Consider the following 26,991-nt stretch of genomic DNA (forward strand, 5'->3'; position numbering starts at 1 on the left):
TTTTGGAAAAAGGCTTTACTTTGTTGTTCTAGGAGCAGGGAATTAGCCTCAGAAAAAGAATAGAGGCTTCTCTAGGTAAGATTTCAGCCACACTGTCAGACAAGGGCATAACTGGTGTCTTTGAGGTTGCTTTTGTGCTCTGTCCAGCTCACCATGGTAGGAAGTCTGATGGGGATGCTGTGTAGGGGCCTATAGTTTTAACAAAAATAATTAGAGGACATTATTGCATTTCTCTAAGACTTAAGCACGAGGGCAGAAGGTGCATAGGCAGGCCAGGTTAAAACATAGGAATGGAAACTTTCAACTCTGAAGACAGGATAGATATTTAAATATTTATCAAATAAAAATATGATAATGATGATGATGATGATGATGGTTTTACTGGCTTTACTCCTTCTAGCACCTCTCAGAGGAAGTACAGATTTTGCTATAACTTTTGGTATTTCTTTCCAAGCCCCTTTACTACTCTCTTTTTCTTCCTAATATTTTGTTCAACCTTAAAGAAAACCAACAAAAAAGTTATTATTTTTATCATAAATATTATTAATGTCTTAAGTTAAACTTTTTTGATGCCTGCATTGTAAAAGTCACCAGGTTGAGTACGTTGGAAGACACAAAACTAGGTACACACTTGTTCAAGAGGTATAGAATGCGGATGGAGAGGGCTGATGGAGGGAGCAGCCCTGCATTTCCCCGGTAGTCCAAACATATCAAAACACAATCCATTCCTTTGCAGCTTGTTGAAGAAAGTATAAGCTAGCCACAGGGTTCATGTTTAGCTATTAAGCACTTTTATAACAATGAGAAGTGCCTTTTTCGAGATGTAACTTTCAACAGTTTGTTTCTGGGCAGATTTCCTGTGTCAGTATCCCCACTCTCTTCCTTTGCATTAATCAAGTTTTTTGGTAGAGGTAGAATCTAAGTGTTTGTGTGTCCAATATACTTTGAGGTATAAACCATTGCTGTGCCCATTCAGTGTTTGATGCATAATTAGACCTTGAATCTATAAGTGTAAATACAGCATTTGATCTGTAATGCTTCTTTACAAAGGTTTTTATTTTAATAATAAAACATTTTGTTCTAAAAAAAATCAAAAACAGGAAACAACTCACGCATGTACTTATTTTTAAGAAGACACAGAAGGCAAGACATTTTGTTTTTCTTTCTCTCATTTTATCTGCTAGATGACTGCCCTTCTAATACTAAGACCTACATAAAACTAATTAGTATTAAAAACATCAAGCTTGATGGCAAAAGTGAGTATTATAGCCATTTTTTACACCAACTTTTTATGACTTCTTACTGTGAGTTTCCCTGGAATAGATCTAGGTGTTCAACAAATTGGGAGGCATGATTTCTTCCATGAATAATACAAAACCTCAAAAAAGATTTTCCTAGAAACTCAGCTATCATTAGAATTATTCAAAGAATGAAAACTTCTCTTGAAAGGAATTCCCAATAGCTCATTTGCTATGTAAACAAATCACATGGCCTGAAGGTATGGTTGGAGTATATAAAATATTAAAATGTTGATACCTGATAGATTCTAGGAAGAAATTTAAATTTATAGGCAAGCATTTCCTGGAGCGGGGGTAGACCCTTATGGTTCAATGAGTCTTGCATTAAAAATAACAAAGGAAGATAAATTAGCCCAGAGGATACTGTAGGCATGAATTTTATGCCCAATATCACTATGGCTGCAGTACTGGGCACCACTTTGCTCTTCTGGAGTTGTGGAAAATGAGGATTATATCTACCAATCAATTCATGGAGATGCAGCTAATTTGTACCATTAAAAAGAATGTGAAAAAGAGGTAAGGAATATGAATGGAATATGGAAGTGAGTGATAATAGTACATCATTAATATAAAATTTGTCATTATATTTGACAAATATAAAATTTGTCAATTGTACTGAGTCCTCTCAGTACAATTACCATGCTAAGTGCTTTTGTGTGCATTAGTTAATTTAATCTTTGAGATAAAACTCCAACATAGTTTCTAGTTTTACTTCTAAAAAGCAAGAGCTATCAGGAGCCCAGGTGAGGCCCAGTTTGCTCGCTGTTTAATAAAGTGGTTTATTCTGTTTGGTAGGTGTGGCTGCGGGTAACACTGGGGACTAGGCATGTCCTGTGTCAAAAGTTCCAGGCAGTGAGTAGATTCAAAATAGGTCTTCATATAGAATTGGAAATATAAGGTATAGGATTCTGCTTCTAGGTGAGCAAATCTGGAAAGTGCTAGACATGTTGTGTGAGTCCCAAAGAGCTCCCATTCAGAGAGGGACCTTTACACAGACATTCAAAATAGTACACAGAAAATAGGTAGGAGATGTGGCAGAGGCAATCCTCAGCATGATGAGATTTATGAGCTGACTGCAACTCACCAGACCCAGGAGGCTCAGGGGGTCACAAGATTCATTTTAAATCTAGCACATGATTTCACTGAGACCTCTGATACCCTAATATTATCTCACCCTACCTTAAGTGCTTAGCAACAAACCTATAAAGGAGTCATTTATTATCATCACCATCACCATCATCATTATTATCAGTCTTTACCAATAAGGGAATTGTGTCTTGGAGAGGTTAGGCAACATGCTCAAGGTCACTAGTAAGAGTAGAGAATCAGAATTTGAAATCAAGTTGTCTGAATCTAGAGAGATTCTCTTAATGACCACCAGCTTATCCAAATAAAAGCACCAGGCTCATTCATTCATTCAGTAAACCAATATTCATAGAGTATCTGCTATGTGCCAACCACTGTGCTAGGTGCTAAGTATTAGCTGCTCATCAAGAATTGGTTTTCTAAGTGAATGAATGAATGAGCAAATTGAATGAATGAATAAATGAATGAATATACTGCCATTTGTGAATGCATAACTTAGAATATACCAGTTTGAAACTATGACATTTTGATTAAGCTATTCTACTTCTACTGGACACCATAGTATAAGATCACACTCTTGTTGGTAGAAGCAGACTCTTGCACAGGGGTTGGCTCTGTTCTCACTGTCAATTACCCTTGACACAAAGCCTATCTTTAATTAGGGAATGAGGAATGGTAAAGTAGGCATTAGACCACAGTGAAAGCAGATTTCCTTTTTTTTTTTTTTTTTTTTCCGGCTCTAGGCAGATGGTCTGGACTTGGCAGCAAAGATGTTCAGGACACTACAAGCATTGTTCATAGCTGTTCCTGACACATTGAAGTGGATCCTCTAGATGGTTCTGATTCTCCAAATTTAGTTGTCCTATATAACTTATATTTAGGTCTTGACTTTCATTCATTATTGAACATTGAGTAAATTTTTATTACAGGTAACAGCTTAGCCTTGGCAATTTATAGTGAGGCCAAGGGGAACCCAGGAAATCCTTCCTAGGCAGAGGAAGTGGTTGTGATGTTTCCTTGGTTCTCAGTGGAGTGGAGATCTCATAGGACAGCACAGAAGAGGGCAGTGTTATGGCAGTCTTATGACTACATGAGAGCAGAGGGAAATGGGGAATTGCTTCTAAGCACAGTGAGCAGCACTCAGGAGAGCCCATATATTTATACAGTCAGGGGTGGGGAGTTAGGGGATAGGAAGTTGAGAGAAGTTAATCCACACAAATATTATTTAATTTTGTAGTCACTTGCTGATGTATATAGAGTAAATACAACCTCATGCCTGACATAGTTGCTAACCGTGGAACCATGGTACAGTGAACCGAGCTGATCTCTGGCAGCCAGGAGGCTTAGGCTCTCCTCAGGGAATGGATGGGTTAATTACCATCTCTTTCTTTGAAGCCACGATTGATGATGTTCACATGTGAGACACTGGAAGCCAAAGCCTTGTATTCATTTCTCATTCCCAACACTAGCCAAAGCTTACTTCTTTCTTTTCCACTTAACAAAGCATATAGGAATCCAAGGAAAGTGTGAAGCTATTAAAGGATAATCTTAATTATTTCTAATTTAAATGTAAAATAGGTGTTCACAAAGTATTAATGAATATGAGACAATGACATGGAGAAAAATAATCTATAAGATGTCTGCCTGGCTTATCAAACCATGCCTACTCATTTTCAGATCAATTGGTATGAGAAGTCTGTCACAGGAAGAAGTAAGGAAAAGAGAGAGAGAAATTAGGCAAGATTTTGTGAATCCATCCAGATATTGGGAGGTCGGGAGGAACACAAGTAAAGACTAGGAAGCTATGCCAGGCAACCAGTGCACAAGCTGTGTGTCACAGGAAGGGTCAAGCTGTGGTCACAGGTGACAGAGAGAATAGGGCATGAATATCTTCCAGGCTCCATGGACGTTCAGGGAAGGCCACCCAATGTGCTAGTCTCTCTTTCCCATGAATGAAATGGTTCTTAATGAGAAGTCAAAATGGAAAATAAAAATAACAAATTTTATTCAAATCTACATTCTTAGTTTCTGTGTCACCCAGGACCCAGGCAGTTTCATCATCCTTCGCCCATTGCTGAGTGGATTCTATATGGGGGGTGGGGAGGGCCTGTGATTTGATCCAAAACCTCCACTAATAATTGCTCTTTCTTGATTTCACTTTGTCTCTCAACACACTTTGAAGTCAGTAGATCAGTGTTACCTACTGAGGAAGAAAAATGGAAGCACACAAACTTGGGGACACTCACTCACTACCAGATGGATGATGGACCAGGGAAAAAGCAGACCAGCAAACCTGCCATAGGTTTGACCATTCTTTAGAATTGTCTCATTTTTGGCGCTGGCCTCAAGAGTAAAAGGACACATGAAGCTATTTCACCTCTGTTAAGCTTATAACCTGGGGCAGGCTCCCTGGGGTGGGACATCTTAAACTGAATTCATGCTTTTTGGTGGGGTCAGGAGATTTTCACTGGGAAGTGTGACTTTCACTTCTGACAAGCAACGACATTGCTTGATCAGCACGTAATTCTTAGGAAAAAAACATTTGGCTGAGCTAAATGGAAAAGCATCAGGCACAGACAGATTAAATTTTCCTTTAAATAAACATGGCCTTTCAAAGAGGCAAGAAAAACGTTTGGAGCAAAACATGCTGGGCATGAAAATTTCCGCTGAAACATCTACCCACCCTGAGCAAGAACAAGAAGTATTCCTTTGTTAAACCGATAAGAATCTTTAAAGGTGTTTGTGCTGAAAGGCAGAGGTGTGGCTCTCTAATGCCACATCCCATACTCCTCAGGTCTCCCTGAGTATCTACATGCAGCAAATTTTTAATTAAATGACTAGGATTTGGGATACTTGAAGTTTGCCCAGCCTTCAGCTTCACTATAAAGGTGATAAAGAAATTCCTCTCCCTAAAGGCACCAGGAGGTTCTTCATATTAAGTGTAATGGCTCTGTTTTAGTCTGATCACTTTGTATCACAAAATACTGTTGATCAGTTTGCTTCTTAGAACTTCATAAAACATAAAACTTTTTACAAGGTTTTCATGCAAGTATGTCTTATCCATTGTCTTTCTGTTTCCATTATGTGCCCTTTTTCTTCTGTCCCAAACCCACTTCTTTCCCTCTACATTTTATCTCAGGGCTCCAAATGAGAAAACCAAGAACTTTAGATATCATTTCCATTGTCAATCACATGCCATTAATCATCAAGTTCAAACAATTTTGCCCTTTTCCTCAAATGTGTATATTGATTCAATAAATATCTGTTAAACACTTGCACATGTATTAGCTACAGATCTGCACATTAGCAATATGGAGTGAAAGTTGAGATGTTCTCTTGGAACTTTCTTCTAGTAGGGGAGGGAAATGACAAACAGATAAACAACATGATTGCATATATATCTTATAGAGTTAATAAAATAAGGTATTATGATAGTGATGTGCTTATCTTCTTCACATAGAGTGATATTTAAGCTGAGACTTGGATGATGTGAAGGAGCCAGCTACAAAAGTACCTGGAGGCAGAATAGTCCAAGCTGGAAGAATAGTAAGTGCAAAGGCTCTGGGGTGGGGAATGGTCTAGATATGTAAGACAGAGCAAAGGGCCTTTGGCTGGAGCATGGTGGGGTTGTGGTTCCAGAGCCTCACATTATGAGAGAAGAGCCCAGTAGGCCATGATAAGGAATTTTGTTTCATTTTAAGTGCAATGGGAAGCCAATTGGGGGTCTGGAAAGGATAGTAAAATAAATCTAAATTATGTTTTTAAATATTAAAAAATGAACCACACAGATGATGGTGGTTTGAGCTAGGTGATAGCTGTGGGCAGAATTTACAATTCTCTAAATATTAGGAAGTTAAATTGATTCAACTTGCTGATTAAATATGGAATGTGAGGCAAATATGAAAATCAGGGATGAAGCCCAGATGTTGAACCTAAATAACAGGCAGTCAGGGTTACCATTTATTCCCACCCTCCTGCCCCACCACCCCTAGCATCATCTTTCACTTAGATCTCGGTCACAGTCTAATATCTTGTTCACCGAATTGTGGCCTTGGTCCTCTAAATAGATCATCCACAAAGCTACCAGGATGATTCATAGAAAAAACAACATACCCTCATCACTCCAATTCTCACAGCCTTTCAATGACTTCCTATGTTTCACAACAGATGACAAGCTCTCTGTACAATTTTCCATTTGCAATGTTGTATATGTAATCTGTACATGTACATGTGCAGTGTTCAGTGATGTGATAGGCAGAATTCTAAAATGGATTCCAAACTTCTATGCCCTAGTATGTTTCGCCCTATAATTTCCTCCCCAGGATGTGTCTGTGAATATGATGCATGTCAGTATCCTAATTAGGTTATGCTGTGTGTCCATGGAAGATTGTACCAAGTGGACTTGATTTAACCAGGTTAAGGCTTTTCCAAGAGGGCAGGCTCTTTCTGATGAGGCTCTCCTGCTGGCATTGCAGAAGCAAGCCATTTTGAGTTTCACAGCTGACAAAAAGTACATGGTTGCTCACGAACCATGTAAGCTTGGAAGAGGACTCTGACACGCAGGTGGGACACCAGCCCCACTCTGACATCATGATTACAGGCTTGTAAGACTATAAGCCAAGGTGCCAACTAAGCCATGCCTGGATTCCTGAGCTGTGAGAGAATACACACATGTGGTTTTAAGTCACTAAGTTTGTGGTGATTTGTTATAGCAGATGAGAAACTAATGGAATGTGCTTTCATGTCTGAACTCTTGATTTCCAAACTTAGTCATCTTGACTAGCCTCAGCATTTTTATTTCAACAGCACCAAGTGATTTGCAAGTTCTAGCCATTCTCTAGCTTTCTTTTGCTCTCATGCCCTTGGCAATACTGGTTCCTCTTTCTAGAATTTCCTCCATCTCTCCATCATCTAATCTCTACCTGGAAACACTCATTTGGGAAGCTTCAGTTAATGGCTCATCCTCATTTCTTTATTCACTCTTTTTTGTTTGTTTGTTTGTTTGTTTGTTTGTTTTTCTTGAGACAGAGTGTTGCTCTGTCACCCAGGCTGGAGTGCAGTGGCGCGATCTCGGCTTACTGCAACCTCTGCCTCCCAGGTTCATGCCATTCTCCTGCCTCAGCCTCCGAGTAGCTAGGACTACAGGTGCCCACCACCATGCCCGGCTAATTTTTTTGCATTTTTAGTAGAGACGAGGTTTCACCGTGTTAGCCAGGATGGTGTCAATCTCCTGACCTCGTGATCTGCCCACCTCAGCCTCCCAAAGTGCTGGGATTATAGGTGTGAGCCACCACGTCTAGCCTATTCACTCTTTCAGTACATATTTATTGAACTTCCACCTTTCACCAAAGGATGTAGAGTAAAAAACAGAAATCTATGCTCTCATTTCCATTATATTCCAATGGGAGGAAGAGATCATTAACCAAGTAAACAATCAGGGCCAGGTGTGGTGGCTCACACCTGTAATCCCAGCACCATGGAAGGATGAGATGGGGGGATCGCTTGAGCCCAGGTGTTTGAGACCAGTGTGGGCAACATAGGGAGATCCTATACCTACAAAAAGTTTAAAAATTATGTGGACATGGGGGTGCGCACCTTTAGTCCCTGCTACTTGGGAGGCTGAGGTGGGAGGATCACTTGAGCCTGCCAAGGTGAGGCTGCAGTGAGCTGAGATCATGCCACTGCACTCCAGCCTGGGAGACAGAGCAAGACCCTGTCAAAAAATAAAATAAAATAAAGTAAAATAAAATAAAATAATAAAACAAACAATAAAATGAATGCTTAATTTCTATTTGGAATAAACTCTATGATAGAAAGATCAGACAAAAGAAAAACAATGACTCCTCCACACGGCCTCCCCAGACCATCTCTACCTGTCCCATTATTTCACATCTGCTCTCCATAGGTTGCAAGTATATCCACAGGAGGGATGCTGTTTGATTCATCTTCATATCCCTGGTACCTAAACGATATGTCGAGCACTTTGAATATGCACAGTAATGTGTGTTTCTAAATGAATATAGGATCTTTCAGTTCCTACTGGCCCCTCTAAAAGTCAGTGCAAAACATTACAAAACCGGAGCAAAACCACAAATCTTATATCTACCCCGTCCCTGAATTATGGAGGACCTGGACTGGGACTTAATATTCAATAGAGTGGGATCTTAATTAGCCAACTTCTCCTAGCATATTTCCCAGCATCCCTGAATGCATGTTTTAACATGACTCAGCAACCTCTTTGATTCCCCAAGTGAGTCATTGATCTGTTTTCCTTGACTTGAAATCATAGATGCTGGTGTCCTTTTAGTTCCGTCTTAGTCCATTTCAGCCATTTGGGGTTTGGTTATCTCCTAGTTTTTTCTAATCCCATTCTCTGCTTGCAATTTCTCTTGCACAGATTGCTATTACAATAAGCATTTGCTAATTTTGAGGCCTCCTATCAACTTTGGACACCCTTTTTACATTGAGGTAATACATTGCCTACCTTTTGATTCTTGGTTGGAGCCAGGTACTCAGTTCCCCAGTCTCTTTTGGAGCTGGGGTACACTCATTTGACCCAGGTACTGTTAATTAGACTCAGGAGCTGGAGTTAATATAGGAAAATAGTAGTTTTAAAAAGCAGGCCCCATGCGGAGTCCTTTCAGGGGATAGTAGTGGGAGCTACATCCAGTTCCCAGGGGTAGTGGTGGTTAAGGTTCTAGTAGATGCACCCAGGACTAGCTGGCTTCTGTGATACCTGTGCCTGGCAGAGGTATCACATTGTCTCTACTGAGGCCAGTTCTGTCATGTGGCTTTTAGCATTCTTTGGGGCTGCATAGCCTGGAGATTCTCTGACATACCCAAAGAATCAACTGGCTTTCAATTGAAAGAACAGACATCCCATATGATGTGCTTGGTCTCTACCACAGCCCAATGTCTACCTGGCCATTGTCCCTACTCCCTGCCATGCACACACACATGCACATGCAGAGAGTACATGCTTTGAGTGTGGATAAAGGTCCAGAGAGTACTAGTGTCTAGGAAGGCCCCTTGGGCTTGAGTTGTTTCACTGATCTTATTTAGTCTTCATTTGTTCTCTCCAAGCTCCTGACCTAGTCAGTTTCAATACCTTCTATCCTTCAAATGTGATTCTACCCCAACATGCTTAGCAGCTAAGGCGTTAGTGGTAGGACAGTATTATTCTACAAATCTCACAAATGGAGAGCAAAAGGGACAGGTTTGGACAGTGTTTCACTTGAGGAGAAGTGCAAGACTCACCCATTTCCACATATCTCTACAGAGAGCAAACTCACTGTGGTGGCCTCATTAGCAGCGGTAGTACAGATCTGCTGCCAAGGAAACAACATCCTTTTTGATATCCAATGCCAGAACTTCATCAAAAATGGAAACAGAAAGGAAGTTCTAAAACAAACAGCCTGTTTTTTTTTCTACACCATAATCTCAGCAGGCCCATTATATTGGCAGGTCAGCTTCCTCATGCGATTACCCACACAACACATGGGAAGCAGCAGGCAGGGCAGGACCAGGTGGAGTAGAGTTGGTCAAAGCAGCAGTTCACCACCTTTAAAAAAGAGGTGGGTGTCTCATCAGCAGGGATGACAGAGTGCCTGCAAAATGCCAAGCTCCATGTGGAGGTAGAGACAGAGGATGCTCTGAGAATCCTTGAGAATGCCAAGATGCACTTCCCAACAGCCACGCTACTATAATATATTAAGCAACCTCCTCAATGCCTCTATGTCTTTTAAAAATTGTTATCGACTGCTTTTGAATTTTGCACAACAAAATGCAACTTAATTTAAGGCTCCAAGTGTAATCACGAACCATGATACTTAGCCTGAGTTAGGTATTGAACCTATTCCTTCCTCCTGGTCTCCTGTCAAGGCACTTTCATGAGCAAAGGAAATGGCTGGGTATGAAAAGGGCCAGCACATGCACTTAGAGTAAAATCTAAACCAGTTTTGGTTCAGCCACATCCTATCTGTGGGTGATGGGGCAAGTCACTCCCCAAGCCTGAGCAAAATAGGAATCTCTGTCCACACCCCACAAGTGATATAGGGCTATGACTGGCACTTAACACATTTGTCATAGGTGGTCAATTATCATTTGCAGAATCTATTGTTGCAGAATCTGTGGCTATCCCTGTTATAAAATACAGATTTCTAGAATCTATTTGCAGGGAGAAGAGAAAACATTAGGAATATATTAGCTGAATGGCTCCCTTTCTTACTCCTCTCTTCGGCTATGGCAGACATGATACTGTCAGCATCTGGGTCCCCACATAAACAGCTGTCTGCATGAAACAAGCCAGGAGGCCCATATTAAATAATGAAGATAGGATACATTAATTACACCATAGTAAGTAACTACCATATAAAATATGACCATTATATGATTGTTATTACTTTTACTACATTATTCATGCTGACATAAATATAACAGCCCGCTAGTCATCAGTGTCACACTGTTTTTATAGAGAAGGAAAATGGAGCTCAAAGCATTTAATGGCCTAGTGGCCAAACCTCTAAAACACCAGAATAATGGTTGGCAATGCATGAAAAGAGGTCAGCAGGTTGGCCAATAGATGGCTTAATGACTGAGCTTTGTTTTAATTTGGACTTCCCAACCCACTGATGCCTTCCTCGCCTGTCAGCCTTATAACTGGGCAGAACAGATTGCAACATATGGGCAAATAAATGCAGAGGTCCATGATAGGTTACCCTGGTCCAGAATATCAAACACAGTTTTCCAATTATACCGTATGAGCTTCATTTGTTTGATTCTTGAAAACAACCGTTTAGATCCCTGTCAGCCCCTCATATACCAAACCTTGGAGGTGATAACTCATATCAGTTACAAGCAAGTTTGCCGACTAATATTTCTTACAAAGTGGGAAGTACAGCTATTGATTTTATCTTAACATAGAATTAAGAAAATCCAGGAAGCATTTTCCCAAGGACACAATTGCTTTAGTCAATATAAGGTTTAATGAATTGAAATCCTTGCTCTTTTTCTGGATATCATACTACCACTCATTAGCTCTCTAAGAGAAAGGAGAAAGAGGGGTGTATTATCTGTTCTTACACTGCTATAAAGACATACCTGAGAGTGAGTAATTTATAAAGAAAAGAGGTTTAATCGGCTTACGGTTCTGTGGGCTGTACAGGCTTCTGCTTCTGGGGAGGCTTTGGGAAACTTACAATCATGGTGGAAGGTGAAGGGGAAGCAGGCACATATTCATATGGCCAGCAGGAAAGAGGGTGAAAGGGGAGGTGCTACACACTTTCAAACAACCAGATTTTGTGACAACTCACTCACCATCACGAGAACAGCAAGAGGGAAATCCACCCCATGATTTAGTCACTTCCCACCAGGTTCCTCCCCCAATACTCAGGAATTACAATTTGACATGAAATTTGGGTGGAGACACAGAGTCAAATCATATTAAGGGGTAAACAGGTAGCAAATGTGTAAGGCAAAGACAACTTTTTCAAATTCATAATTCTCAAAGACTTTGTCTCTATACCTGTCAAGTTGGTTGGGCTTGTTACATGCCTTGCTCTTCAGCTTCTTCCTCATACAGACCCAAAATGGGCAAAGCAAGGAAAATTTTAAAAGATGAACTTTTTAAAATTATCATGAAAAGATTAAAATTTACCCTTGGTAGGCACTTAGAAAATATATAATGTAGATATATAAAAATATATAGATGTGGCTGAATTTTTAATCCCTGTAGATGGCTATTCTAACTGTATATGGATATGGAAATGGCTAATTCATTCATCAAGTATTTTTGGGGGGTTCTGTGTACAAAGTAGAGGTGGGGGTTATTCCTTTCAGTCTTTTGCTAATATGTTTGGGTCTTTGTACCTCGTTAAACAGCAGTGAGAATTACCATTATTTTGTCTTTATTGTCCATCTCTGCTTAATTTTCTAGTGCTATGAGAAATTTAGAAGTCAAAGTAAGAGATTTACAAGTCTCTACCAGAATTCTTTCATTAGGTACCAAGTAGGACAAATCTCATGCTGGTGGCCCTGCTACTCTCAGGATTACCCCTGAAGATCATATGAAATGATGAACGTAAAATACTTGGTAGCAAAGGGCTATATGTGTACCAGGTATACTTATCATATTATCCAAAATTTAAAATATAACAGGGTGCAACTTGAGAGCCGATCCTATCATGCTCAGTTTATTAAGAAACATTCACTGATGCTTTACATTAACTATCAAAAATCCAGATTTAATATTTTCTCTTTATTTTAAACTCACAATTTAAAGTATACTTAAATTACTAATGATTCTTATTTATCATTATGAAAATTTTGAAAATTTGTAAAAGTGGAGAGAACAGTATTGTGAACCTCCATGTACCAATGCACCAGTTTTAAACAATTTCCAATATATGGCCAAGTTTATTTCCACTGCTATCTCCCTCCTCCCAAACACACAGTGGATTTATTAGAGCAAACACCAAACTTTTTTTTAACCATTTCAGCATTAAATATGGTCATGTGCCCTAGAGCCATGTTTCAGTCAAGGACAGACTGCATGTTAGTGGCCCCATAAGATTATATTAGAACTGAACAATTTATATTGCCTAGTGATGACATAGTCATCCTAACATTGTAGCACAATGCATTGCTCATGTGTTTGTGGTAATGCTGATGTAAACAAATCTACTTCACTGCCAGTCATATAAAAGTATGGCACATGCAGTTATGTACAGTACATAATACTTGATAGTGGTAACAAACATGTTACTAGTTTATGTATTTACTATACTATACCTTTTGTCATAATTTTAGAGTTTTTTTTTCTACTTATAAGAAAAAAGTTAATCTCAGACAGGTCCTTTAGGAAGTATTGCAGAAGAAGGTATTGTCATCATAGGAGATGACAACTCCATGCATGTTATTGCCCCTTAAGACCTTTCATAGGGACAAGATGTGGAGGGGGAAGACAGTGATATTGATGATCCTGATCCTGTGTAAGTCTAGGTTACTTTGTGAGTTTATGTCTTAGATTTTGTTTTTTAACAAAGTTTAAAAAGTAAAAATATAAAAATAAAAATGTTTAAAATGAAAAAAACTTATAGAATTAGGATATAAAGAAAGACAATTCATTTTACAACTATGCAATGTATCTGTGTTTTAAGCTGTGTTATCACTAGTCAAAAAGTTTAAAAATTAAAGTGTATAAAGCAAAAATGTAACATTAAGCTAAAGTTAATTTGTTACTGAAGAAAGAAAATTTTTAAAAACAAATTTAATGTAGCCTAAGTATACAGTTTTATAGTCTACACTCATGTCCAGCAATGGCCTAGGCCTTCACATTCACTCACCATTCGCTCACTGACTCACCCAGAGCAACTTCCAGTTCCACAAGCTCCGTTAGTGGTAAATGCACAGGTGTACCATATTTTAATCTTTTATACCATATTTTTACTATACCTTTTCTATGCTTAGGTAGGTTTATATACACAAATACATATCATTGTGTTATAATTGCCTACAGTATTCAGTACAGTAACTAGCCTAGAAGCAATGGGTGTATTGTAGGCTATATCATCAAGTGTGTGTAAGTACACTCTATGATGCTGGCACAATGACAAAATTGCCTAACAACATTTCTCAGAACCTATTCTCATTGCTAAGTGATATATGACTGTATATTAATATATCTCTCTAAAATATAAGGACTCTTTCTCCCATGTGTTTGTTTCAACATGACCACAATAGATGACCACATTTAAAAGAGGCCTTCAGGAGATGATTTCTTATTGGGGAAGAATATTGTGCCATGTGGCTTACTTAAGAATATTTGGTGACCCCCCTGAGCCCTGTGGAGGGCACAGATTCCATCCTGGAGTGGATGAAATCTCAACCCTAAGATCATCCTCTACCCACAGTCTTCCCACTGTCCCCCCACCCCTTATCTGTGCACATTTGTTCATGCTGTGTAATCTAACATAATGCCAGGCCTCCTGCTGCCCTTCTGTTTTTACTTTCCCATTTTGTAAGAATTTCTCCAATCTAACCTTTTGTTTTCCTCACATTATTGGAGCCTCTAGTGATTTTTTTTTCTTTAAAATCTGTTTCATTCACTGTACTATTAGAAGGCAGTGTTATAGGAATTAAAAGCATGTGCTTCAGAGTGACAAAGCTGAGTCTAGAATTTCTCATAACTGATTTACTGCTAGTAAATGTTCTTTGGAAAGTCCCCACTAACTTTCACATCTTTGAGTATTAATAGGAACAGTTTATATTGTTATTTAGAAGATTATTTATGAGTGTATATACATGTAGACATATGTCTATATGTGTATATAGAATACAATTTCATATGTATACTACCTATACACATGCATATACATCAAATATGTATTGTTTAGCACTGAGAACAATGAAGGTAGTATTATTATTGCTGTGGTTACAATCTGTATTCTAAACCATATTCTGCTTTCTGATATACACAGTAGCTTATTGTTATCTTTCACTATGTAATTCTTGAATTATTATGTTTCTTTGTGTTTACTTTCAGATGTCAGCTTCTTGAGGTCAGAGCTTTTGATTTTCCTATAGTGGCTAGCTTCACAGAGGAAATTCTCAAAGATATTTCAAAACACAGCCAGCCAGTATACAGAGAGGCAGGGAGGCCCAGGATATTCTGCTAAATAGGAGAGCCTCTCCCTGTCTCTTTAGGCTCCCTACCAAGTTCTCCTGTGCTGTTGGTGCATAGGCAGTTTCGTGTCAACCAAAAGACAATATTTCTTTCTTGGATTTAATAAAAAGGGGAGGTGATTGGGCAGGCTGCTCTAAAGAAAAGACCTGCAATATCCCTCCTGCCATGGTATAGAGCATGTTGAAATGAATCTGTAGGTTTCTTCCAAAAGACAAAAAGACTTTTGTTTTTTTTTTTCCAGAAAACAGGTGATGGGACAACTGGAAAAACAGTCATTTCCAACTGACGTGAGTCTCCAGACAGCTGATCCTACCACAGGGCTGGCCGCTTTATTCTGGAAATGTCATCCTTCTTTAGTCTGTAAATATCATGCTATAGAACACCTTAGCCCTGGCTTCAGGAAGGGCCTGAGCCAACGGTGCACAGGCAGTTTACTGTCAACCTAAGGGCAATGCTTCTTTCTTGGAATTAATAAAAAGGCAAGGGGGCTAAGGAGGCTGCTGTGAAGAAAGGACACGCAATATTCCTCCTGCCGTCACACTGTGGCTTCTTTAATAAAATGATGAAAGAGAGTCTTTGTCCTTCAAACGCAGTCCTACTTGAGCATCTGCACTTTTTCACTTTCAAATGTGTGAATTCTTGGAATATGACTGCATCCTCCCTTTTAAACCTATACCCTTAATATCTGTCAAGGGCTCTGCAGTGCCATTTTACCTTGCAATATCTCCCAAGTCCAGGCCAAATCCTCTATTTCACCTTTTCATAGTCTAACACGCCACTAAGTAAAGATGTAGTTCAGTTAACTAACACTTTGTAAAAAATAAATTCCCCCAGAAATGTAAAGATTATCTTTCTTACTCTAAAGCATTCCTTACTGTGAATTACACAGTCAGATTTCTCTGCATTCAGTACCTGGATGAGAACAGAAAATGACAATTTCATTGTGAAGAGGGAGGTAATTTTTGGCATATGGATCATTTCTAGTGAGGGCTGGTCTGAAAAGGGGGTTGATATGATAGAATTTGTGTCACTAAAAGACAATATGAAAGGCTGCTTGTGGTTACAGGGGGAGGGGAACATTTGGGAGATGATGAGAGGGAATCAGACAAAGAAGTGGAGAGTATGAAGAATAAACTTCACCCATTTGGAAATTTTGCTGGTACTGCACAGACAGCAGCAGCAGCAAGAATGTTGTGGTTTAGAATACAGGGTCTGGAGACAAATGACCTGTGAACTAATCCCGGCCGCCCTACTTACCAGGTCTGTGAACAATTTACTTAGCTTCCTTAAGCTTTAGTTTCCTTATCTGTAAAATGAGGACGAAAAAGTGTTCACAGGCCATAGGGCTGTACTGAGGATTAAAGAAGACGATGCATGTTAGTCATTTAGCACAGTGTCTGGCACACCACACATTATGTAACCGATAAATGCTAAGTATCACTAACTACATTTGTCCTGAAAGTAGACAAATAATAATTACTATTGGAAAGTTTTCCTATTGATAAACAACCCATTATATGTGATCTTCTTGTCTAAGTTTCTCTTTTCAGTGTCAGTTTTGAAAAAATCTAATGTTTAATTTAAAACTTCACATTTATTTGATTATTTCCCTAAGCTAAAGCTTAATGAAACACTTAGTACTTTATAGAAACTGTTCTAGGTCCTTACATACATTCACACATTTAATCTTCATAATAGCCCATTTTATAGGTGAAGATAATCAAGGTGCAAATAGATTAAGTAACTTGTTTGTGGAGTCCCTCAGCTATTATGGTTTAACCTAGGATGATGTGATCCAGAGCCTCTGTTTTTAAGATGATGAGGCTTGGAGAGACAAGGTGACTTATTAAAGGTCATGTAGTATATGAAAAGTAGGATGGTTTGCCAATCCAGTTTTCAGTTTCTCCTCCCCAATAGAATTCTTTCCTTGTTAGTTTACATCTTTCCTCCACGAAGGCCACCCAGCTTAGTGTAGGAGAAAGTACAAAACCAAGTATTCAGCAGCTTGAGCTCTCAATACTTATGTGGCTTAAGGCAGGTATTGAATGGTGACATAATTCTTTGGGCTTTAGTTTTTATTTTGTATGACCTGACTGGCAATTAGTCCATACAACAGCATTTTGGGTAATTGCAAGTTAATTGGAAAATTAACTTGAAAATTGAAAAACACTAGATAGCAGTAAGATATTATTCTTATTAATACCAATATTTCTGTCCCTTCTTTGAATATATTTCTACCATTATTTTATAGTCACAAACAAATCTGACTGATAATAATTCTCTAAAGTTTTTTCTTCTTTTTCAACTACCAAGTTCCAGACTCCAGCCTTTGAGAATCTGATCCAGTTGTTCTGAGACGGGCTTCTGGAATCTAATTTTTAAACCTCCCAGGTATTTCTGATTAAACAGATTTACGAACCCATGTCTATGCCACGAAGTTGAGCTTTGGATCATAGACTACCTTGAGTATTTTTCTGAGCCTGGGATTTATCTTCTGTAAGACTGATTTCTTCAGTGGGAGTTATATTTTCTTATGTTTCCCTTATAAAACTTGCAGAACCTAGATCCGAACTGGGCAGGATAGTTGACTGAGTTATATGTAATTATTTGGTTGAACCCATTATAAGTAGATTTGTGGCATTCTTGTGTAAAAGAAGTTTTAAAAGAAACAGAGTTAAAGTTGCAGATAAAATCCTTTACTGATGCTGATGAATTAGCTTACTGAATGGCACCCCCACGGATATAGACTATATGACTTTTCAAGGTAATGACCCTTTAGAGAGGTTACTCTTGATTCAAAGGCCAAATCAAGACAAGCAAATCATTTTGGAGAAAATAAAGTAGCTGAATCCAGCCAGCGAGCTGAATATTTAGTGAACCATCTTTTAAATAAAGTAGTATTCTCAGTGTTTCATTAGGGATTTAAAACCCAACCCAGAGTTTTACTGAGGTGTAGTATCATGGACATTCAATGCTGCAGCCAAACCTGGAATTGAATCCTGGCTTCTTGCTTAACATTGGTGTAGACCCCAGCAACGTTCCTAGTTTCTCACCGCCTATGTTTTCTTATCTGTGCAACTGAGAGTGTACAGAATTAAATGAGGTAACAGACACATGAAAGCACATGTGCAGGCACATGGTGAGCATGGGGCAAATGGTAGCTGCTATTATTTTTAGACATAATGAACACACCCAGAATTGTCTGTTTTCCTCATTTCCCCTGATGGTTGGAAGAAATTAATGCAGTTGCTGAAGCAGTGGAGGAGTGCATAAAGCACTGGGAAAGGCTGACTTAATACATGTGATTTAATTCCAGAATGTGTTTCTGAAAATCCCCTGACTTCTTTGTGAATATCGGTTATCTCTCTGCTTAAAAACAAGGTACACAATGCTTCTTGTAGCATTTTGGCTGCTTGTTTTAGAAGGAGACATTGATAAATTGGAGAGGATCCAAAAATGATAAAAGGATTAGAGGATATGACCTACAGAGAAAGATTATTAAAAGAACTCATACATCCAGCCTGGAGCAATGATGACAGTGGGTGGGGAATGTGATAACTGAACATAAATACTAGGAATAGGTAAGAAATAAGAAAAAAAACTATTTTGAGTTATTAGAGGGTGGACAAACAAGAATCAATGGCCTTAAACCAGAAAAGCAAGCACTTGTGTGAAGTATTCCAAGAAGAAATATTTTCAACAGAGAGGTCAATTAACACCTTGATTATTTTATCTGAGAGGTGATCCTATGCAGTTCTTTAGATAGTACCTCCAAAGGCTGATTATGCAGAAGGAATATGTATCCTGGCTGCCAACACTGCATCTGTGCCCAAGTCCTTAGGCAATATATACATTTTGAAATGGAGACAAATATCGTGTATTTTTTTCTCTATGTTTTTCTCCTTTGCCTAGTGTGGTTAAGTGCACTGGTGACCTTCAAAACAATATGTCCTTTTCTACAACCACAGAATCTTTGAATATGACTTTATTTCAAAAAGGCTTCTTTGAAGAGATAATTTAAGGACCTTGAGATAAGGGCACCATCCTGGACTATCCGGTAGGTCCTTAATTCAACAACAAATGTCCTTATAAGATACTGAAGAGAATACAGAGACACATGAAGAGGAAGAGGCAATGTGACCACAGAGACAGAAATTGGAGAAAGGTATCCAAGGAAGTCAGGATGGCTTGGAACCACCAGAAGCTAGACGGAGCAAGAAAGGATCTTTGCTTGGAGTCTTCAGAAGGTGATTGGCTCTGCCAACACCTTGATTTCAGACTCTGGCCTCTAGAAGAGTGAGAAAATAAATTTATATTGTTTTGAGCCACTCAACTTGTGGTAATTTGTTATGGAAGCCCTGGGAAACTGACAGACTCAGTGTAAAGGTTAATTTTTAAAAATAGAACTCCCAGAAATTCTGAACATCAGCCACCAAAAAAGCTGATAATTAATGCATGGAACAGAGTCTTATATGCTTCCTTATGGTTCAAATACTAGGATTCAGTGAGAGATGACTTCTTAGATGGAGGTCCCTACAGATGGAGCTAGAGAAATGTTGGGCAAGATGGGGTTCTGAGAGGCTGGCCTGGTCAGTGACTAGCCATAGAAGCTTGCTAAGGAAATAATCACAGAGTCTGGAATTTGGCTCAGAGCTAGGATATGAAGAACAAGTTTATCTAAATGAATAAATGGACCAGGAACCTAAGATTGATGGTGGCTGAATCTCTTGTGAAGGAGACTCTAAGAGCTCTGAGGTAAGTTCTATAGGCTCAGCTGGTATTCAGAATCAGGGCTCCAGCCCATGCAAGGGGGACTGCAAATGCAAGAATGGGTTCTACTATGAGGAAGAGCCCAGAATACTTGGCATCTCAGAACTAGGACATTTCAAAGGGTAGAATAGCAACAACGGTAGCTTAATGAGAGCCTTCCAAGTAGAGAGCAATGAGCAGCACTCAACTTTATATGTACTTTCTTCCTTAGCAGGAATCTTCCCTGACAAACTGATGTAGAGTTCAGACTTCCGGTTGTAATTCAATGAAATCTAAGAAATGGGAGTGAAAAGTAGGCTGGACCTAAAAAGCTCTCTCCACATGTAGCAACAGGTACAGGACCTTAGACCAGAAACTCTAGCACTATAGGAGCCAGTTTACTGATATTCATTCAACATTTAACTAGCATATATAAAGACAGAAAAAAAAGTTACTAAGCTATTTAACAAATATAAATATCAAGGCAATATTACAAATATTTGACAAATACATATGCAAGTAGAAATTTTTAATAATACCAGTGATGATAGTGCCTTCATGTTGCCAGAAAATAGATTATCTAACAACAGTCATTTATTTTGATATGCTAAGATGTTTCCTATCTCTTCCAAGATATTTGATTCAAAGTGGCTTTGGAAGAAGGTATGATTACTGCAAAGGGATACTTAACACATGGTAGGATCCAGGCATCAGAGAGGAATGATTCTTTGGAACTTTCCTAGAAATTCACACATCTACTTCGCCCAAATTGCTTCAAATAAGGTAAAACTTTAAAGAACTAGCTATAATTAAAAGCACTGAAAATAGACAGATTCTCCCAAGATGTATCAAATAGCATGATGACTGAACATCAGGTAGGGTGGGCAGAGCTAACCGAGGCAGGCTTGGGCCTGAAGGCTTTGGAGGTCCTTATCATTGGTCTGCATATGATATCCTCTGAAAACTGTAGGAAGTCATCAGGCCTGAAAACTGGCTCTGATGACTTCCTACAAGAAGATTTTGTGATGCGATGGGTTTTAATTCAGAACCTTTATTTAGGATAAACTTAGAAAGGAAGATGAGAAATGGCATTGACAGATTTGTGAATTTGTTGTATGAAGTGTTGGGCTCTGGGTTAGGTGCTTCACATAAATTTAAAAAGTAAAGGTTACTATTTATCAGACATAATGTTCTAGCCACTACCCTATAAACTATGTGTATGGTATTTTATTTGGTCCCATGGAATAATTAATGCAGTTAGCATTATTCCCACTTGCAGGTGAAGAAATTGAGGGTTAGAAAGATAAGTCATTTGTTCAAATTTCCATCGCAAAGAAGGAAAAGATCTCAGATTTGAACCAGATTTGTCAGCATATGCAATTATGCCTAAAGGTCAACGTGAGTGGTAAGTCAGAAGTGGAGTTCACCTGTACTCCTGCCATTTACCAAGACTATGCTCTTCCCTCAGCACCTTCATAACAAACAACGTAACAACAGTGTGGGAGAGGGCAGAGATACTATGGTGGGTAGATTTATACACTCTAATAGATATACATAGTATACCCTATGTATACTCAATAGAGATACATAGAGTATGTAATATACATAGAGTGTGTAAATTTACATTTACACACTCTAATCAAGACTAGGGCCATGCCTGGAGGAACAAATGGTAAGCTCCACCAAAGGCAGTTGATGCCAGCTTGAGAACATTCAGATGTGGACACTGAAGAGAGAATTCTGCTGATTGGTTTCTAAATGCAGAAAGGAAGAGCTAGAGAAAATCTTAGGGGCTACTGAGTTCAGGGCCTTCAGTTCCCAGATGCACTGTTTACCAGAACACACCATGAGATTCTTCAGATAATTGTCTCTCATTTGTAAAGTCTTTGAGGATTAGTCATCATTCATCTCTTTAGTCCAGGGATGCTGCTGAGCCAGCACCTTACCACACTGCTGGTGATATGGACAGTGTTATTAGTATTGTCCCAGAATAAAACATAACTAGCACCATAAATCTACTGACGCTGGAAAGAAAGGCTCAGAATTTATGCCAACACAGTATTGGTTTGCGATTGTCTGTATTGTCTTTGCCACTATTGGGAATAGAGCCAGGTGATTGAAGTGTACAATGAAGATTCACATCCCTCGAATGGAAATTACAGGCCATGTAACTGCACAATAAACAGCAGGCAGTTGCCAAATCAGTAAATTCTCCCCAGTAAATGCTTTGGCAGTTTCAAGATAGATTGGTTTGGGCAGTGAGCTTAGATAATCAGAATTCAATCTTGGTTCTGTCACCTCATACCTGCTGTGTGACCCTAGGTAAGTTAATCTTTCTGTTTCAGAAATTTCTCATCTACAAAATGTCAATTGTAAAAACATCATCTGACCTATAGAAGTGTTGGGAAGATTAAGGTACTATATATAATGAAAGAAGCACCACACCCTGCAGATGTTAGTTGCACCATTGATAATACAATAATAGGAAATAGAGTTGTTGCTGTATCACAAGTGCCACTTCTATGAAGCCTGTCTCCACCCTACTACTATTGCAGAGGGCTTGAAGAAGACTCATGCATGACCCCTGCCCCAGGGGATTCATTATCACAAAGCACAAATCCCTAATCTTTTGTTATTTTCCAAAAGTTTATATGAAGACATTTAAACACCATTGTGCATTTATCAACACAGATAATTATATTTTGGATCAATCAGCAAGGGACTCCAAAAATCAAATTATTACCAGGTAATGATGGGAGAGTATGGTGGCATTTGTAAGCTTCCCTTCCTGTGATCAACAGCTCTGTTCACAGAGTGGTTCACAAAACTTCTAGGAACAATCTGTGGCCATGAGGTGGGAATGACAGGACTTTTTTGTGTGTCATTCTAAAAGGTCTCTAACCAACAAAGGGAATAGACCACAAGGACAGGTACCCCAGTTGGAATGGCAGTTGGGACTCATCTGGTCCCAAACCCCATGTAGCTTTCCTCTTAGGAAGTTATCAGGCCTAAGCGTGAAGACATCAGGGTGGTCATACACTCTACAGGACATATGACCCAGCTCCTCTCTTGACAGTCTGTTAGAAACTTAAAGTGACACAAATGCCATCTCATCACTACATCACCATGGAAGTTCCAGCCCACTTCCTTTCCTTTCTTGTCCTCACACACAGGAAGCCATCTATTCATGCCGTTCCCAGGGCTTCCTTCTCCGTGTTATAAATCACCGTTTCTTTGTTTGGGTCCTGACAATAAAAGCTGGCTGGTCCTTTTGCTCTCTTACCTGTGTTCTGAACATGCTGCAGTTTGTCTTCTGGAGCATGTCATGAAGAAGCAGGTCTTACACATCTAAGTGTGTTTGACCAGAGCATAAGCTCTAACCCCCTTTCTAAAATATTTCATTCCAGTTAATGTGCACATAGTCAAGAATTTTTAAATTTGAGTTTCACAGTTTTGAAATTTATTTTTTTCTTATGTTCTAGGAACAATGAATTGAATCCCAGTTTGCCTAATTCAGACTCCGCATGTAGCTCTCAACTGATATTCCTACAAACTCAGGCACAAACTTTATTTGGCACAATCGTAAAATGCTGGTTGTTGTTGCTGGTGTCTTAGTAAGACCCATCACGGTACTAGATTCTAAGCCTCTTGAGTCTAGGTGTCCACATAAGATCTACAACTACTCACTGAGCACATAGCACGCATGTGCAAGGCACATTCACACATATTACTCGATACTCCCCTCACAATGAAGCAGAAAACTGAGCCTGGGACATGTTGCATGTCTATCACATCATGAACAAGACACAGAGCCAGGACCTGAATATTATGTCTTCTGCTCCAATCCCAGTGCCTTTTTGTCATTTATTTTTAATGTTGTTTAATTTTGATATATTTCAAATAGAATAATACAGAGAACAACATAAGGTATACTTTCATCCTAAAAAAACAAATTTATCAAATTAAAATACCTTACCATATTTTCTTTGCCTATAAAATTTCTGAGACTGTTAACTTTTGGGGAAAAAACTTATTTACAGACTCAATTTCAATAATTATTATTGATTTATCAAGACTTTATATTTTTTCTTGTCAATTTTGCTTATTCTTATGTTTTCAGAAAACTATTCATTTCATCTAAGTTTTTAAATTTGGATGCATAGTGTTTTCCCAAAAATCCTCTTAATTTTTTTTGTTTTATATGTTCTATGTAATTATGACCCAATTCCTGGTCAATATTGTTTACTTGTACCTTTGTTCTCCTTTTTACCCACTTGACCACTCTTGCTAAAGGTTTGTGTATTTTTACTTTTAATTTTGTAAGGCAAAAGCTTTGCATTTTATTGATACTCTTGATCATTTCTTAATTCCCATTTAATTTTTTTTCTATCTAGCTCACTTAGGTTTGCCTTCTTTATGTCCTTAAATAAGCTAAATGCTTAAGAGATTTATTTACACTCTCTCATTTAGATGACATGTTGAACTTACACTGTCATTCAGTCCTAAGCATTTTGTAATTTTCATTTTCTTTTTATCTAAGTTATTTAGTATTTCATTCTTAAGTATCCAAATACATACTTTGTCCAAAGTGCACTTTTTGTTTATTTATAATTACATTGCCTTTTGGATGGAGGTTGTAACTTGTATATTATTGATTTTTTAAAAGATGTTGAGCCTTTTTGTGACTGAATACATGGCCAATGGTTCCAAATATTTTATGCATATACTTTATCTCTTACTTGCAGTACATACACACATACATATCCCAATAATTTTGCTGATTTTTTAAAACATTTTTTTTCAAATTAGGGTACTATAATTTGACCTTTTGTGTACTCAATTTCTATGACTTCTAACAGTGAATAGATTAATGTAACCATCACTGCAATCAGGACACAAAATAGTTATATCACTCCAAGAACACTACCTCATGCTATCTTTTTTCTAGTCACCTTTTCCCCAAATCTGTAACCCCTTGTAGCCACCACTCTATTTTCTGTCATTATGGTCTTTTTCATTTTAGAATGTCACATAAATGGAATTATACAGTATGAAACCTTTTAATACTGGCTTATTTCATTCAGCATGATGACTTTGAGATGTGTCCAAGCTGGTGCATACATAGTTTATTCTTTTTGAGTGATATTCCAGTTTGCTAATGCATTCACTTATTGAAGGACACTTGAGTTGTTTCCATTTTTGATGGCTATAAATATTGCTGATATAACCATGCATGTACAGTTTTCAGTCTTCTAGGTTAAATACTCTGGAGTGAATAGCTAGACTATATAGTAAGTATACGTTTTAGCTACACAGAAACTGCCAAATGGTTTGCCAGAATGATATGCCATTTTGCATTTCCATCAGCAACATATGAGAGTGACCACTTTTTAAATATGCCCTTTGTTGTATTTTTTGTTTATGCCATTCTAAGAGGTGTGCAGTGGTATTTCATCATGGTATTAATTAACATTTTTCTAACAACTATTGATATTGATACCTTTTCATACAGTTAGTTGCTATTTGTATATTCTCCTTGGTGAAAAATCTGTTCAAGACTTGCCCAGTTTTTATTTGGGTTATTTCTTTTCTTACTGTTAAGTTTTGAGAGTTCTTTATATAGATGGCATACAAGTTCCTTTTTCACATATGAGATTAACAAATAATTTATATAAGTCTTTAATTTATTTTATCATTCTCCTATCAAAGCAAAAGTTTTTCTCAAAGCAAAAGTTCCAAATTTGATCAAATCTATTTTTATGTATTTGTTCTGGACTATGCTTTTGGTATCATGTTTAAGAACCTTTGTCCATCCCTAGGTTATAAGTATTTTTTCCCTCTGTTTTCTTCTGAAAGTGTAATCATTTTTAGTTTTACATTTAGTTATATGATCCATTTTAATTTAAATATTGTATAAGTTGTGGGGTTTAGGCTGAATTTTCTTTTCCAAGAATGTCCAATATTCTTTGTTGAAAAGACTTTCTTTTAGCAATTGAATTTCCTTTAAAATGTAGTTAAAAATCAACTGGATGCATTTGTATTGACCTACTTCTGGATTATATATTCAGCTTTATTGATCTATACATTTATCCCTTCATCAACATGACACATTTTTCATAAATGTAGCCTCATAGTAACTGTTTATCTGGTAGTATGAATCCACTTTGTTTTTCTTTTTCAGTATTGTTTTGACCTTTCTAGTTCATATATTTTCCATATAAATTTTAGAATCATTGTATCTACATACATAAAAAATCCACTAAGATTTTGGTTGGAATTGTGTCAAATCTATAGATTAATTTGGAAAACACTGATGTATGTTCTTCAGTCTTCTAACACGTGAACACAGCAGTATGCATCTCCACTTGTTTGGATCTTTTTTGATGTTTTAAATAAGTTTTTTTAGATGCATAGTGAAGTATTTTATTTTGCAGAACTGTTGCAAATGCTTATTTGCTTTTAAGTTCAAGTTTCAAAAGCTAATTATTAGTATATAGAAATATTATTTGACCTTGTCTTCTGCAACATTGCCAAACTCCCTTACTAGTTCTACCTTTTCATTGATCTTTTTGAGAATTTTTGGAGGAGTTTATATGTGAACAATATGTCACCTAGACATAGAGTAAGTTTTACTTCTTACTCTCAAAATTCATACTTTGTACTTCTTTTTTTCTTATTTCAATGGCTAGAATAGCCAGCACATATTGAATAGGAGACATGAGAGTGGGCACACTTCTTTTTACCAGTTTTAAGAAGAAAACATTCAGTCTTTTTCTGTTAGGTAAGATGTAACAATAGTTTTTTAGATGCCCTTGATCAGGTTGAGTGAGTTATCTTTTATTCCTCTTTCACTGAAAATTTTAATCATGTTGGGTGTTGAATTTTGTCAAATGTTTTCCAGCACCAATTGTAGTAATCATGTGTTTTTTTCTTCCTTAGATTGTTTATATAATGTCTTGTATGGATTGTTTTTTGCATCTTGAATCAACTTTGCATTCCCACGGTCAACTCCATTTGTTTATCTATTTTTCTTTTTATGTATTGATGGATTCAATTTGTCAATATTTTCCTGAGGAATTTTATATCTCTGTTCATGAGGGTTATTAGTCAGTAGTTCCTTCTCTTGTGCTCTCTTTTTATGGTTTTGTAATTAGGGTAATCCTGGCCTCATTAATG

This window comes from Pan troglodytes, chromosome 17 (genome assembly GCF_028858775.2).
Source record: "Pan troglodytes isolate AG18354 chromosome 17, NHGRI_mPanTro3-v2.0_pri, whole genome shotgun sequence".
NCBI classification, from domain to species: domain Eukaryota; kingdom Metazoa; phylum Chordata; class Mammalia; order Primates; family Hominidae; genus Pan; species Pan troglodytes.